We start from the raw sequence: 15,697 nt of genomic DNA, 5'->3' as shown, positions 1-15,697 counted from the left end.
AATGGTGATGAACCCACTCCAACATTACTGGTGGTGACCCTGCGATAACATTAATGGTGATGACCCCACTCTAACATTAATGATGGGGAATCTACTGTATCATTGCTGGTTGCGACCCTTGACGAACTTTATTTGTGGTCCCCATATTCTAACATTACTGGCGATGACCGTACTCGAACATTACTGGTGGTGAACCTGTTCTCACATGACTGGTGGTGAACCTATTCTAACATTAATGGTGATGACTATGCACGAACATTACTAATGGTGACCCAACACTTACTTTAATGGTGGTGACAATACTCTAACATAACTGGTAGTGATCGTGCTCGAAAATAATTAATGGTGATCCTCCTCCATCGTGACAGGTGGTGACCATACACTAACATTAGTGGTGTTGAACCAACTCTAGCATTAATGGTGGTGACCCTATTCCAACATTTTTGTGTTGAACTTACTCTAACATTGTTGGTGGTGACCCTTCTCTAACATTAATGATAGTGCCCCGACTCTAACATTATCTGTGGGTTCCTTACTCGATCATTACTTTTGGTTAAATGACTGTCACATTATTTGTGATGACCACAGTCTAACATTACTGGTGTTGAACCCACTCAACATTACTGGTGATGATGCTGCTCTAACATTACTGGTGGTGATACTTCTCGAGCATTACTAGTGGTGAACCTACTCTAAAATAACTAGCAGTGATCCCACTCTAACATTACTGTTTATGATCCCACTCTAGCATTACTAGTGGTGACCCGACGGTCACATTACTGATGGTGACCCTACTATAACATTACGAGCGGTAACACGACTATAACATGACTAATGATGAACCTACTCGAACATTAATGCTGGTCACGCTACTCTAACATTAATGGTGGTGACGCTCCTCGAACATTACTGGTGGTAAAGATGCTCTAACATTGCAATGGTGAACCTGCTCTAACATTACTGGTGGCGACCTTACTCGAAGATTAATGGTAGTGACCCTACTCTAACATTACTTGTGGGTTCCTTACTTTAACATTATATTTGATGAAACCACTCTCACATTAGTTATGATGACCATACTCAAACATTCCTGGCGGTGATCCGACTCAAACATTGCTTGTGATGACCCTAACCTAATGTTACTTGTGATGATCCTAATCTAACATTACTGATCGGGAACCTGCTCTATCATTGCTGGTGGCGACCCTTGACAAATATTACTTGCGGTCACCATACTCTACCATTACTGGCGATGACTGTACTGTAACATTACTGGTAGTGACCCTAATCTAACATTACTGGTGGTGATGGTACTAGAAGATTCCTGATCGTGATCCTACTCCATCATGACAGTTGGTGATCCTACTCTAACATTACTGGTGGTGACTCTACTCTAACATTACTGGTGTTGGCCCTACTCGAACATGACTGGTTGTTAACCTACTCTAACGTTAATGGCGGTTACTGTACACTAACATTACTGATGGCTACCCTACTCTTACATTAATGATGGTGTTCCTTCTATAATATTACTGGAGCTGATCCTACTTTAACATTACACGTGGTAACCCTACTTTTGCATTGCTGGTGGAGACATTATTCCAACATTAATGATGTTGACCCTAACCTACCATTTATGGTGGTGACACAACTCTCACGTTACTGCCTGCAACACGACTGTAACATTGCTTGTGGCGACCCTACTATAACGTGGTGGTGCACCTACTCTAACATTACCAGTGATGACCAACACTCAGATTACTGAAGGTGATCCTACTCTAAAATAACTACTGGTGACACGACTCTAACATTACTGGTGGTGACCCATCTCTAACATTACTTGTGATGAACCGATACGAGCATTAATGGTGGTGATCCCACTTCGACATAACTGATGGTGACCGTAGACTGACATTACTCGTGGTCACCCTCATCTAACGGCACTGGTGGGGACCCTTCTCTAACATTACTGGTGGTGACCCTATTCTAACATTACTGGTGGTGATCCTGCTCTAATATTACTTATGGTGACCCGACTCGAACATTAGCGGTGGTCACCCTATTCTCACATAACTGGTTGTGATCCTACTCTAACATTACTGGTGATGACCCTTCTCTAACATTAATGCTGGTCATGGAATCATAGAATCATATAAATTTAGGGTACAAAAGTAGGCCATTTTTTCCTTTTTGACTGTGCTAGCCGAAAAAGACCTATCCAGCTTCATACCACTTTCTCGCATTTGGGCCGTTGGCAGTTTACGGTGCTTCAACTGCATATCCAAGTAATTGTTAATGCGATGAGGGTTTCTGCCTCTACCGCCCTTTCAGGCAATGATTTCCAGAGCACCACCATCCTCTGGGCGAAAAAAAATCACCTCTACGCCCATCTGATCATTCTACCATTTACTTTAAATCAATGCCCCCTGGGTATTGATCTCCCTGCTGAGGGAAATATGTCCTCCCTATGCACTCTATTTATGCCCCACAAAGTTTTATACACCGCAATTAAATCATCCCTCACCCTCCACTGTTCGAAAGAAAACAACCTCAGCCTATCCAATCTTTCATCACAGCTAAAATTGTCCAGACCTGGCGACATCGCCGTTAATCTCCTCTGTATCCTCTCTAATGCAATTATACATTTCCTGTAATATGGTTTCCAGTGTTCCAGCTGTGGCCTAACTAGTGCTTTATGCAATTCTACCATAACCTCCCTGCTCTAAAATTCGATGCTTCGGGTACAAAAAGGAAAGGTATGCCTTCTTAACCACCTTATGTACCTGCACTGCTGCCTTCAGGGATCTGTGGACATCCACTCCAAGTTCCCTCTGTTACTTTACACTTCTCAGCATCCGACCATTTATTGAGTATTCCTTCGCCTTATTTACCCTCCAAAATGCATTACCTCACACTTCTCCGAATCGAATTCTATTTGGCACTTTTCAGCCCACCTGACCAGTCCATTGATATCTTCATGCAATCTAAAGCTTTCCTCCTCATTATCAACCACACGGCCAATTTTTGTATCATCCGCAAACTTGTTAATCATGAAACCGACAGTGAGCCTAAATCGTTGATACATACAACAGGACGGTATGTTGCCTCCCTGGTGCAAGGGTCAGGGAAGTCTCGGAGCGGCTCCAGGACATTCTGGAGGGGGAGGGTGAACAGCCAGTTGTCGTGGTGCATATAGGTAACAACGATATAGGTAAAAAACGGGATGAGGTCCTGCAACACAGCCAACAGGTAAGTGATTGGCTGGTGATTGGGAAGTAATTTTTCTTTCCTTTTATATTCTTGACATTTTAGTTGTTGTTAAGCTAACTTAAGGGTTAAGTCATGGCAGGAGATCCCAGACCCGTGTCATGTTCCTCTTGTGGGATGTGGGAATTCAGGGATCCTTCCTGTGTCCCTGGTTCCTTCACCTGCGGGAAGTGTGTCCAGCTGCAGATACTGTTTGACCGCTTGACGGCTCTGGAGCTGCGGATGGACTCACTTTCGGGCATCCGCGATGCTGAGGAAGTCGTGGATAGCACGTTCAGTGAGTTGGTCACACCACAGATAAAAATTACTGAAGGAGATAGTGAATGGGTGACCAACAGATAGAGGAAGAGTAGGAAGGCAGTGTAAGGGTCCCCTGCGGTCATCTCCCTCCAAACAGGAATACCGTTTTGGATACTGTTGGGGGAGATGGCGCACCAGGGGAAGGTGACAGCGGCCAGGTTCATGGCACCGTGGCTGGCTCTGCTGCACAGGAGGGCAGAAAAAGAGTGGCAGAGCTATAGTGATAGGGGACTCGATTTTAAGGGGAACAGACAGGCGTTTCTGCGGACGCAACCGAGACTCCAGGATGGTATGTTGCCTCCCTGGTGCAACGGTCAGGGATGTCTCGGCGCGGCTGCAGGACATTCTGGAGGGGGAGGGTGAACAGCCAGCTGTCGTGGTGCATATAGGTACCAACGATATAGGTAAAAAATGGGATGAGGTCCTACAAGCTGAATTTAGGGAGTTAGGAGTTAAACTAAAATGTAGGACCTCAAAGGGAGTAATCTCAGGATTCCTACCAGTGCCACGGGCTAGTCAGAGTAGGAATGACAGGATAGCTAGGATGAATACGTGGCTTGAGAGATGGTGCAAGAGGGAGGGATTCAAATTCCTGGGACATTGGAACCGGTTCTGGGGGAGGTGGGACCAGTACAAATTGGAAGGTCTGCATCTGGGCAGGACTGGAACCAAAGCCCTCGGGGGAGTGTTTGCTAGTGCTGTTGGTGAGGGTTTAAACTAATGTGGCAGGGGGATTGGAACCGATGCAGGAAGTAAGTTGGATGTAAAGTGGTGACAGAAACCAAAGGCAGTAAGGGAGAGTGTACAAAACATGACCGGACAGATGGTCTGTGAAAGCAGGGCAAAGACCAAGGTAAGTCCAGATTAAACTGCATTTATTTCAATGCAAGAAGTCTGATGGGCAAGGCAGATAAACTCAGGGCATGGATGGTTACATGGGACTGGGATATTACAGCTATTACTGAAAAATGGCTAAGGGAGGGGCAGGACTGGCAGCTCAATGTTCCAGGGTACAGATGCTATAGGAAAGATAGAGCAGGAGGTAAGAGAGGAGGGGGAGTTGCGTTCTTGATTCGGGAGAACATCACGGCAGTAGTGAGAGAGGATATATCCGAGCGTTCGCCCACGGAGTCCATATGGGTAGAACTGAAAAATAAGAAAGGAGAGATCACTTTGATAGGATTGTACGACAGACCCCCAAATAGTCAATGGGAAATTGAGGAGCAAATATGTAAGGAGATTACAGAGAGCTGCAAGAAAAATAGGGTGGTAATAGGAGGGGACTTTAACTTTCTCAACATTGACTGGGACAGCCATAGCATTAGGGGCTTGGATGGAGTGACATTTGTTGAGTGTATTCAGGAGGAATTTCTCATTCAGTATTTGGATGGGCCGACTAGAGAAGGGGCAAAACCTGACCTCCTCTTCGGAAATAAGGAAGGGCAGGTGACAGAAGTGTTAGTGAGGGATCACTTTGGGACCAGTGATCATAATTCCATTAGTTTTAAGATAGCTATGGAGAAGGATAGGTCTGGCCCAAAAGTTAAAATTCTAAATTGGGGCAAGGCCAGTTTTGATGCTATTAGACCGGAACTTTCAGAAGTTGATTGTGAGAGTCTGTTGGCAGGCAAACGGACGTCTGGCAAATGGGAGGCCTTCAAAAGTGTGTTAACCAGGGTTCAGGGTAAGCACATTCCTCATAAAGTGAAGGGCAAGGCTGGTATAAGTAGGGAACCTTGGATGACTCGGGAGATTGAGGCTCTAGTCAGAAATAAGAAGGAGGCATATGACATGCATAGGCAGCTGGGATCAAGTGGATCCCTTGAATAGCATAGTGATTGCCGGAGTAGAGTTAAGAGAGATATCAGGAGGGCAAAAAGGGGACATGAGTTTGGTTTGGCAGATAAGGCAACGGTGAATTCAAAGAGCTTCTACAAATAAATAACGGGCAAAAGATTAACTGGGGAGAGAGTAGGGCCTCTTAAGGATCAACAGGGTCATCTATGTGCGGAACCACAAGAGATGTGTGAGATCCTAAATGACTATTTCGCATCGGTATTTACGGTTGAGAAAGACATGGATGTTAGGGAGCTTGGGGAAATAAATAGTGATGTCTTGAGGAGTGTATATATTACAGAGAGCGAGGTGCTGGAAGTCATAACGTGCATCAAGGTAGATAAATCTCCGGGACCTGATGAAATGTATCCCAGGACGTTATGGGAGGTTAGGGAGGAAATTGCGGGTCCCTAGCAGAGATATTTGAATCATCGACAGCTACAGATGAGGTGCCTGAAGGTTGGAGGGCAGCAAATGTTGTGCCTTTGTTTATGATGGGCGGCACGGAAAAGCCTGGGAACTGCAGACCGGTGAGCCTGACATCTGTAGTGGGTAAGTTGTAAGAGGGTATTCTGAGAGACAGGATCTACGCGCATTTGGAGAGGCAGGGACTGATGATGAGGTGTTGTGAGAGGAAAATCATGCCTCACAAATTTGATTGAGTTTTTTGAAGGGGTAACCAAGAAGATAGATGAGGGCTGTGCAGTAGACGTGGTCCACATGGACTTTAGCAAAGCCTTTGACAAGGTACCGCATGGTAGGTTGTAACATAAGGTTAAATCTCACGGGATCCAAGGTGAGGTAGCCAATTGGATACAAAATTGGATTGACGAAAGAAGAGAGAGTGTGGTTGTAGAGCGTTGTTTTTCAAATTGGAGGCCTCTGACCAGCGGTGTGCCTCAGGGATCGGTGCTGGGTCCGCTGTTATTTGTTATTTATATTAATGATTTGGATGAGAATTTAGGAGGCATGGTTAGTAAGTTTGCAGATGACACCAAGATTGGTGGCATTGTGGAAAGTGAAGAAGGTTATCTAGGATTGCAACGGGATCTTGATAAATTGAGCCAGTGGGCTGATGAATGGCAGATGGAGTTTAATTTCGATAAATGTGAGGTGATGCATTTTGGTAGATCGAATCGGGCCAGGACCTACTCCGTTAATGGTAGGGCGTTGGGGAGAGTTATAGAAGAAAGAGATCTAGGAGTACAGGTTCATAGCCCCTTGAAAGTGGAGTCACAGGTGGATAGGGTGGTGAAGAAGGCATTCGGCATGCTTGGTTTCATACGTCAGAACATTGAATACAGGAGTTGGGATGTCTTGTTGAAGTTGTACAAGACATTAGTTAGGCCACACTTGGAATACTGTGTACAGTTCTGGTCACCTTATTATAGAAAGGATATTATTAATCTATAAAGAGTACAGAAAAGAATTACGAGGATGCTAACGGGACTTGATGATTTGACTTATCGGGAGATGTCAGATAGACTGAGACATTTTTCCCTGGAGACTGGGAGGTTTAGGGATGATCTTATATCAGTCTATAAAATTATGAGGGGCAAAGATAAGGTAACTAGTCAAAATCTTTTCCCAATAGTAGTGGAGTCTATAACTAGGGGGCATAGATTTAAGTTGAGAGGGGAGAGACCCAAAAGGGTCCAGAGGCGCATTTTTTTTCCTCAAAGGGTGGTGAGTGTCTGGAACGAGCTACAATTTTGTCTTTGAAAAAGCATTCGGACAGTTACATGGGTAAGATGGGTATAGAGGGATATGGGCCAAGTGCAGGCAACTGGGACTAACTTCGTGGTGTAAAGTGGGCGACATGGACATGTTGGGCCGAAGGGCCTGTTTCCATGTTGTAAACTTCTATTTTCATGTTGGAGCTTTCAGTCCCGGATCATTCTGTGGCTTTTTAAAAAGAGTTTGCTGTCAGTCCCGGATCATTCTGTATCTGATTAAAACGGGTGCGCCCTCAGTCCCGGGTCATTCTCCATCTGTTTAAAAGCGGTGTGCGATCAGTCCTTGATCATTCTGTGCCTCTCAGTCCTGGATTATAGAATGAAGTTGCTGTTCAGAGCCTGAACCCGTAGACGGTTCGGTCACACTGGAGATCTCAACCCACTGAGGTGAACTGGGCCGTGAAAAGCTTTCAATTAATGAAACAAATATTTCAACCATGTAGTATTGAGCCCAGACAGAAATTCAGAGACCAGAGGAGCCTGCCGCTAAGGCAAAGCAGTTCTAAAGGGAGATTTTAATTTTCCTATTGACTGGGTCATAAAAGCAATACATTTCCCGAGTGCATCTCGGACAATTTACTGAGACAATATCATAGAACTGAAAGGTTATAAAGATGACGAAAGAGAGAAAAAGCTAAAGGTCTTTTCTCTGGAAAAGAGAAGACTGAGGGCTGACCAGGTCGAAGTCTTCAAGTTTAAAGAGGGGTTTGATGGGGTAGACGGAGAGATGATTATTCCACCCGCGGGGGAGAGCAGAACTAGGAGTTATAAATCTAAGATAGTCACTAATAAATCCAATATTAATTCAGGAGAAACTCCTTTACCCAGGGAGTGGTGAGAGTGAGCAACACGCGACCACAAGCGAGTCGAGGCGACGAGCAAAGATGCTTTGAAGGGGAAGCTAGATAAACACACGAGGGAAAAGGGAATAGAAGGATATGTTGATTGGGCTGGATGAGGAAGGGTGAAAGGAGGATCATCTGCAGCATAATCAACGGCATGGACGCTTTGGGACGAATGGCTTGTTTCTGTGCTGTACAGTCCATGCAGAGGTTAAGAGAAAGAGAGAGAGAGAGTAAAGGGAGAAAGAGAGACTCGAGGGAGACACAGACAGGTAAATAGATAGAGTTTCAGGAACAGAATATCGAGAAAGAGAGGAGTGATCAGTAAACAGAGCCACAAGGAGACGTTTTTGAAATGCCTGTGAGCTGTTGGCAGCGAAACAATAGCCACTTGTTGCTATTTCAGCGGATTTGTTCCAGGAAGAATGAAGACAAAAACCTCAATTTGTATCTTAACCCCAATCGGACTGAGAGACTGGAGCAGAGCATCGATGGAAGGGAGAGTGACCAAGAATTGCGGAAGGCAGTGATCTCTGGAAAGGCCCAGGATCCATCCCGCTCTCCTTTAGTAGATATCACCCGGGTTGGGATTGAGACCCACACATCGAGCATGGGCGAGTGCACAGGGACTTTTACTATGTATCCAACCTGTGTTGCAACTGCCCTGGGAGTGTTTGATGGGACAGTGTAAAGGGAGATATGCTCTGATTAACATGCGTTATATTTGCCCTGGGACTGTTTGATGGAACAATGTGGATGGAACTTTACTCTGTATCTAACTCCGACTTCACCTGCCCTGTGAGTGTTTGAAGTGACAGTGCAGAGGGAGCGTTACTCTATATCTAACCCATGTTATACCTGTCCTGGGAACAGTTTCAACTGAGATGGTTGATTATTTCCCATGCCTCATATTCCAAAGCATGAAGTCAGTGACAGTGATTATGTTGGTGAGCCCTGTTATTACAAAAATCTTTCTGTTCACACCGGAAGGTTCTGTCTCTCACTGGTGTTTGGTTACTCGAGCAGTTCCTTCACAGGTCAGTGCTGAGTGTGGCTATTGTATCATGGGTGGCATTATTCCAAGGCGCCATCATCGTTCAGACACGGAGAGAGTAGATCGTAGTCCAGACACTGAGGGAGGCGATCAGTACAGACATTGAGAGAGGAGATCACAGTCCAGACACTCAGAGAGGAGATCACAGTCCAGAATCTGAGAGTGGTGATCAGAGTCCAAACGCTGAGAGGATATCACAGTCCAGACACTGGGAGAGGAGGTCACAGGAATGGATACTGAGAGAGAGGATCACAGTACAGATACTGAGGGAGGTAAAAGTCCAGACACCGAGAGAAGAGATCACAGTCCAGCCATGAGAGAGGAGATCACAGTCCAGACACTGAGAATATCAGGAGCAAAATTTTGAAAATACAGGCACTCAAAGGCTATAATCTCTGGAATATTACCTGAGACAAGTGCAAATAGTCGCAGGGATAAGCAGATTAGGGAGGTGAAGACATGGATGAAGGAGTGGTGTTGGAAGCAAAGGTTCCATTTCATGGGAAAGTAGAACCTGTGCTCGGACAGGAAGGAATTGTACCGTTGGGGCCGGCTCCTCCTGACCCGGGCTGGGACCTGGGTCCCAGCGCTAAGGATGAATCGGGCTTTGAACAAAATGGGGGAGTAGGGCTCATTTGGAAAAGTAATATAAATAACAATTCTAGAACAAAAGGGAAGAGAGTAGAGTGATAATCAGAAATTATGCTTTCGGCACTACAGGTTAATGAAAAACTGGAAGATGGAAAGTAATGAAATCGGAAGAGAGAAATAAGGAATGTGTGAGAAATAGAATATTACAATATTACAGTGTGTGGCCCAAATAAGCGTTATTTATACAAACGCATGGAGTATCATCAAAAAAATGAATGAAATGCGGGCAAAACTTCAATCTGCAGGGTACAACATGGTAGCCATTACTGAGGCATGGCTGCACAACAGACCGGATTGGGAACTGAATAAACCAAGTTAAAAGGTCCACAGGAATGATTAGAAAAATGGCAGAGGCGGGTTGGAGTATCCTGAGTGATTAAGGTTGAAATTAGTTCATTGATAAGAGAGGATGTAACGAGAGGTAACAGGCAGTGAAAACTTTATGGGTAGAATTAGGAAATAGAAAAGGATTTAAGTCCAAAGTGGGAGTTGTGTATAGACCTCCTTGTAGCAGCTGTGAAGCGGCAGAATGTATAAATGCGGAGATTAGACGAGAATGAAGATAAGGCAGAGTGGTTTTAATGGGGATAGATTTTAGCTTTCACATAGATTGTGAAAAACAGACGAGCTCATGTCAGAAAGGTAACGAATTTCTTGAGTCCGTTCAGGAAAGCTTTCTGCAATAATATGTCCGAGGACCAACAATGGGGCAGGCCATCCTAGAATTAATAATGAGTAATGAGTCAGATTTAATTGACAGCCTAACGGTGCATGAACATTTATCTAAATTGAAAAACTGCACATGTTACTCCACTATTTAAGAAAGGTGACAGAAGGAAAATAGGGAATTATAGACCAGTTAGCCAAACATCTGTTTTTGAGAAAGTATCGCGTCTATAATTAAGGATAGTGAGTGAACACCTTGAATATTTTTCGCTGATCAGTAAGATACAGCATGGATTTATTTTCAAGAGGTGACTAAAGTAGTGTACAGTGGAATATCTTTGGATGTTGTTTATCTGGACCTCCAAAAGGCATTCGATAAAGTTCCTCAGAAGACACTGTGAGCTAAAGTTGAAGCTGATGGAAGTGAGGGGAAATGATTGACCTGGTTAGGAAATTGGCAGAGCGGCAGGAGACATTGGGCCAGAAATCGCTGCGAGCGGCGAGGCAACACTCACTGCAGCTCTTGCGAATTAAATTGACAAAAATACTTCCTGTAGGCTCTGTGGCGATGAATTGCTTGAATTTAAAATTTAAAAGAATTGTGCACTTTCAACCGAGCCTCTGAGCAGCGTGATTTGCTGCGCAGCTGGAAAGGTGTGTGAGGAGAAGACACGCCCACAAAATCGGGAAGGTCGATCAGTCCAGCCAACAGAATCAGGCTGCATTGCTCAAACAAACAAGTAGACTTCATTCCTTTAAAGTTACCATTCTGTATGGCATTGTAAATTTTAAAAAATCTAAAACCAAAGAAATAATTGAATTGAATTCAAGGGACAGAAGGGAAAAGTTTTAAAAAATAATATTTCAATTTTAATTCTTCTTCGATAATCAAAAACTAATAAAATAAGGAGTAATATGAGAGTCCTCGTTTTTAAAAGTTTATCGTCACTTGTTCTGCAGTCATTAAAACTTACCGAGCTGTTAAAACTCAGTTTGGACCTTTTATTTACCAGAATGATACCAGGACATCAAGGGTTAAATTATGACGAGAGATTGCACAAACTCGGGTTGTATTCTCTCGAATTTTGAAGATTAAGGGTTGATTTGATCGAAGTTTTCAAGACATGAAGGGGAACTAATCAGGGAGATAGAGAGAAACGATCTCGCTAGTTGGGGGATCTCGGACTTGGGGACATAGCGGACAAATTGGAGCCAGGACTTTCAGGAGTGAAGTTAGGAAACACTTCTGCACGCAAAGGGTGGTAGATGTTTGGAACTCTCTTCTGCAAACGGAAGTTGATGTTAGCTCAATTGTTAATTTTAAATCTGAGGTTGACAGATTTTTGTTAACCCTGTGTTCAGGGATTATTGGGTGAAGACGGGGAAATGAAGTTCGGTCAGAGATCCGCCATGATCCCATTGAATGGCGTAACAGGGTTGACGGGCGAAATGGCCAATCCTGTTCCTCCGTTCCTGGTCAATGTCATCACCTACCACAACCTCCAGCAGGCGGCGCTGCTAACCAGCAGTGACAGAGCAGAGAGACAGGAAAGGGTCAAGAGAAAGAGAGACATCCGCAAAAAGGGAGAGAAATGGGGCGAGGGAGGCAGACAGAAAAATAAAGACAGAGACAGATAGTTGGGAAGACAGAACGAGAGAGACAGAGAGGGGACAAAGAGAGAGAGAAAGAAAAAGGTGAGAGAGCAAGAGGTAGAGATAAATAGGGGAGGCAAAACGACAGACGTGGAGAGCGGGAGAGATAGCCGAGGGAAAGAGAAAGAGACGGAGAGAGAGACGCAGATCGGGACGGAGTGGGAGAGAGAGAGAGAGACGGGGGTGGGGATCGGAGAGAGAGCGATGGAGAGGTCGACAGAGAGATTGTGATGGAGACGCAGAGAATCAGTAGAGAGATAGAGACAGAGAGTGAGAGAGAAGGAATGATAGAGACAGAGAGATGGCGGGGGAGAAAGAATGAAAGTCATAAACAGTGGGAGAAACCGACAGACAGAGAGGGCGGATGGAGGAAGAGAGAGAGGGAAAGGCGGAGATATGTGAGAAGAAAATAGTGGAGACGGAGACCGGAGGTGGAGCGTGTAGACGGAAAGTGGAGAAGGAGAGACAGATTAGAGGGAGAGAAACAGGGAGACAGACGCAGAGAGAGGGAGAATGACTACATGGAGAGTGGAAGAGAGACAGACAGATTGTAAAGGTAAGAATAACAGAGACAGAGAAATAGTGCGGGTGATGGAGAAAGAAAGAGACAGACAGAGGAAGAAACAGACAGATAGCGAGAGAGAAACGGGGAGACAGAGAAACAAACAAGACAGATAGAGAAGGAAAGAGAGAGAGAGAGATGGGGATGAGTCAGAGATTGCAGTGGCATAGAGTCTAGTGGCAGAGATTGGAGTGGCACATAGTGTAGCGGCACAGTGTGTAGTGGCACAGAGTGCAGTATTAGACGGAAAGAGAAAGAGTAAAGGTGGAGAGGAGAGTTGGAGAGGGAGTGAGATGGAGCGTAGAGGGGGAGAATGAGGGGAGAGAGTGATGAACGAAAGAGAGAGACACAGTGCAGAGGCAGAGATACACCGAGATGGAGAATGAGGAGGGGGCAGTGACAGAGAGACGGACAGACAGACTGTGAGAGTATGAATAATATAGACAAGGGAGATAGTGGAGGTGATGGAGAAAGAAAGAGTCAGACAGATAAAGAAACAGACAGTAAGAGAGACAAAGTTGGGGGGGGGGGCATAGAAACGGAAGACAAAGAGTGAGCGTTGGGGATGGGTCAAAGAGAGGAGAGAGAGAGAGAGAGACAGGGGAGAGACAGGAAGTAGAGGGTGAGAGCGAATGGAGAGCGAGGAAAGTGCAAGAGATACAGAGAGAGAGGCCGAGAGAGAGATCGGGAGACAGAAAGGGGCGAGAGAGCGAGTTGAGGGAGAGCACGAGTGGAGACTGAGGAGAGTGAGAAAGTGGGGTGGAGGGAGGTGTCAGAGAAAGAGGGAGAGACTCCCATAACCACCCAAACATTCTCACAATATCACTCAAAAAAATTTACCACCTTCTCAACATATCCATCAACCCCACCTACCGAATTTCTCCCCATATCACTCATCCCCACCTACAAACATTCATACAATATCCATCAATCCGCACCTACCCACGTTCTCCACATTTCCCTCAAACTCAACCTAATCACCTTCTCCACATACAGCTCACACACGGCAACTCAACCTCTCCCTATATCTCTCTCTCCCTCCTACCCATCATCTCCCAAGATCACTCAAGCCCACCTAACCACCTTCTCTCAATAACTCTCAGTCATAACCTACCCACCTTATGAACATTTCCCACAATCACACTTACCCAACTCATCACCATATTCGTCCGACACAGTTACCCACCTTCTTCACATATCCCTCAATCACCATCTTCATACATTCTCCACATATCACTCAACCTCACCTACACACCCTCACACAAAACCCCTCAATTTCGAACGACCTATCTTCCCCCTATATCCCTAAATCCCCACCTACCCACCTGGCTCACATTTCCCTCAATCCCCATCTACCCACATTCTCTCCTTATTCCTCAATCCCACCTACACAACTTGTCAACATATCCCTCAAACACCAGCTAACCAACTTCTCACCATATCCCTAAATACCATCTAACCACCACCCCATATCCCTCAAAACACAGCTACACACCTTCTCCCCATTACACTCAAACCCACCTACACATATTCTCAAAAAATCCCTCAATCCCCATCTACACACCTTCCAACCATAAACATCAATCCCAAACTAACGACCTTCTGCTCATCACACTCACTCAAACCTACGTATCTTCACGCCATATTCCTCAATCCACACCTACCATCGTCTGACCAGATTCCTCAATCCCTCCAATCCACCTCCCCATTGCCGTCAATCCTCACCACACCAAACTCTCACCGTATCCCTCAATCGCACTTAACATCCTATACACCTCGCCAATTGACTCAACCCCATCTATCCATATTCTCACAATATCCCTCAATCCCCACCTATCCAACTTCCCCACATATAACTCAATCCCCAACTTTGCACCTTCTACGAACATCCCTCAACGCCACCTAATTACCTTCTCACAACATCCTTCAAACCACACCTACCCACCTTGCCCCTTCAGACTCAATACCCAACGAACCAATTTCTCACCATATCTCTCAACCCCACTTCCCCACATTCATAATATTTCCTTCAATCCCCACCTGCCCACATTATCTCCTTATTCCTCAATCCCACCAATCCAACTTCTTACCATATCTCTCAATCCCATCTCCCCATCTTCTCACCATGTCACTCAATCCCAACTAACCACATCCCCATATCCCTCAATCAACACGTACGCACCTTAACCACATATCCCTCAATCCCACCTAGGCAACTTCTCAGCATAGTCCTCAATCCCGACCGAACCACCTTCCCTCTTTATCCCAGAAACGCACCTATGCACCTGCACCGCAGATCACTCAAACGCACCCAACCACCTTCTCACTATATCCATTAATTACCACTGACCCACCTTCTCATCATATCCGTCAACCCCACCTACCCACATTCTACCCATACCCCTCAAACCCCACCGAAACACCTTCTCCCCATGTCACTCAACCCCACCTACCCACATTCACAAAAAAATCCCTCAATCCACAACAACCTCCCTTATCCCTCAAGCATCGACAGACATCTTTGCGCCGTATCCCCCAATCTCCACTTAATCATTGGTGACGTTCATCTGCATAAATACTGGCCAAATCAAATAAGCAATTCTACTTTGGAACATTAATTCCTGGAGTGTGTGCAAGATGGTTTTTTAGACTAATATGTTGAGGACCCAATTCGGGAACAGGCTATCCTAGATTGGGTATTGTGCATTTTGAAGCGGTAAATTAATAATGTTGTTTTGCGGGGTGCTTCAAGGAAGAGTGACCGTAACATGATAGAATTCTTCATTAAGATAGAAAGTGAAGTGGAGCAATCCGAAACTAGGGTAATAAATCTAAACAAAGGAAACGACGAATGTATGAGGAGTGAGTTGGCTATGATAGTTTGGGGACCTTCATTAAAAGGCATGACGGTGGATAGGCAACGGGTAACATTTAAGGAACGAATGCATGAATTGCAAAATTTATACGTTCCATTCTGGCACAAAAACACAAAAGGAAAAGAGGCCCAACCATGGCTAACAACGAAAATAAGGACATGATGAGATCCAAAGAGGAGTCATATCAATTTGCCTGAAAATGTATCAAGTCAGAGGATTGGGAGCTGTATAGAATTGAGCAAAAACGAGCCATG

The sequence above is a fragment of the Heptranchias perlo genome, unplaced genomic scaffold (assembly GCF_035084215.1).
Source record: "Heptranchias perlo isolate sHepPer1 unplaced genomic scaffold, sHepPer1.hap1 HAP1_SCAFFOLD_49, whole genome shotgun sequence".
In the NCBI taxonomy this organism is placed as follows: Eukaryota; Metazoa; Chordata; class Chondrichthyes; order Hexanchiformes; family Hexanchidae; genus Heptranchias; species Heptranchias perlo.
Note: the sequence above shows the minus strand (reverse complement) of the source record.